This window comes from Camellia sinensis, chromosome 4 (assembly GCF_055761805.1).
Source record: "Camellia sinensis isolate YWXY chromosome 4, ASM5576180v1, whole genome shotgun sequence".
Taxonomy (NCBI): domain Eukaryota; kingdom Viridiplantae; phylum Streptophyta; class Magnoliopsida; order Ericales; family Theaceae; genus Camellia; species Camellia sinensis.
Genome location: NC_138964.1, coordinates 71,248,812 through 71,250,870, shown reverse-complemented (window position 1 = coordinate 71,250,870; position 2,059 = coordinate 71,248,812). Strand labels below are relative to the sequence as shown.

At 35.7% G+C, this 2,059-nt stretch overlaps 1 long non-coding RNA gene across 1 annotated transcript; it reads right to left on the bottom strand.

Moving 5' to 3' along the window:
• Positions 1 to 650: 650 nt before the first annotated feature.
• LOC114268750 (uncharacterized) lies at positions 651 to 1,443 on the bottom strand. The gene is made up of 3 exons (XR_014365646.1): positions 998 to 1,443; positions 834 to 891; positions 651 to 746 (listed from the first exon to the last, which is right to left on the bottom strand). It is a non-coding gene; the product is annotated as an uncharacterized LOC114268750 (long non-coding RNA).
• Positions 1,444 to 2,059: the final 616 nt, after the last annotated feature.

Genomic DNA, 2,059 nt, shown 5'->3' with positions numbered 1-2,059 from the left:
AAACTAATTGAATATAGATCCAAGCAATTTCAGAATCGAAAATGAATAAAAACAATTGAAACCGAATGCAAATCAAAATGTCTATTGTGTAGCCATGGAAAACTCCTTATCTCGAATCATAGCGTATGTCTTAGAGCATCTGTATTCAGCCATTTTTTGATCAAATTTGAGCAGATAAGAGCAGAACCAATGTACCAAGACATACCCATTTTCAAATCAAACCACAAGCATACAAACTTATGTATATAATAACATAACCAAAAATATGTATATACACGATGAATTGAAGTACCAACCACAAAGAACGGCTCAGATGAATTTAAGGATCCAAATATCTCTGCATCTATTCAATGCATACTCTTCATTAGCTTCGTCGAAAATAGCTGGTTTTGCTATGATTTTTGAGAACCTTGAATCACAGTATTGCCTGTAAAAGACCTGAAGAGAGTTCAAATTAGAACATATCAAATAATATTGGGTGCTCAGATTAGAACATATCAAATTAGAACAGTATTGGGTGCTCAGAAAACAGAGGAAAAGCAAACAAAATCCCAAAAGTTAACTTAGCCCAAATTGTGAACTTTTCTGGGCAACCGAACAGAGTTCAAATTAGAACATATCAAATAATAGCTTTTCCTCTGTTTGGGGGATGAAGGTGTGACAAAACCAGACCCATTGGGGGATGATGAGTTGATGTTGATCCAACCGTAAGATCAGAAATCAATGGCATCCAAAGCTCATCATACCTGAATAAAACCAATCAACCACAGATTACTTACAATAAGACTTTCATTGACCCACACACACCAAAAAAAAAAAAAAAGTGTTATGACCTTCGTACAGATTCGAGTGTTATGACCGGCGATCAAAGAATCGAACAGCCCTAGGGTCCTGAAAACAGAGCACCACAATCAGATTGGGGTTGTGAGATTTTTCAAACATTTCCACTCAGAGAGAGAGAGTCAAAGAAATGCAAAGAACAAAAGGGTTTTCTTACACGGGGTAGGGTTTTGAAGAATGAGAGGAACCCTTGCGCTTGCGTAGCATCTATCACAAAAACAACAAATACCCACAAAAATTGAATAAACCCAAATTGAATAAACCCAAATCGAAACACCGTCGGTATCGAAGGGAGCCTGCAGAAGATTGTCTGTTTGGCACCGAAACAACGGCACCATCGAGCGGTGAACACGGCGCAGGTGCGGACTACGGCGCTGCTGCAGAAGAGGGGCGTGGTTGATGTGGTTGTGAAGGAGGCGGTGGTTCTGGTAATGGTAGTGCGACGGATCGAGAGAGAGAAAGAGAGAGTGTGTGTGAACACAACACCCATCTCGTTCTCTGAACTACAACACATGAGAGATCCACCAACGTGAGAGAACTTGGAGAGAGGGAGTTAAGAGACGTTTGGCAGACGTGAGAGAGAGAGCAGACGTGGGAGAAAGAGTACAGAGAGTTTGGGCGGGAAAAAAATAGATCTCAACCGTACATATTGAATAGGATTGATCTGGACCATTTAAATGAAATGTATCTCACATACATTTTATATATTTTCAAAATCCCTCTTACTTTATTATATAGATTTTATGTACTAATTGAGATACAAACACTTGAGAAAAAGATTTTCTAATAAACCTCCTTTTTATTATTATATAGGAGAGCAATTATGAATTTTTCTTTTTTTTTTAGTTAATTATGTTTAATAAAAAATTTTAACAATGAAGTACTTGTAAGTTGTAATATTTCAAATTACAAACACAATCTGTAATTTAAACAAATTTTATAGAGTGTATTTGTTATTTAACTTAGTTTTATTACACTAAGTCACACCTCGATCGGCCAGTATCCAGTTGAGTATTAGTGAAGTATTTATCAAAGACAGCATCTTAGAAAGAATAATTCCCATAAAATTATTCATAAATTTACAGTATCCTGTTGAGTATCAGTGAAGTATTTATCAAAGAAAGCATCTCAGAAAGAATAATTCCCATAAAATTAAATCATTTGGCTTATAAATTTAAATTTAAGTTTTATTTGATCAAAATTCAAATGTTGAAATACC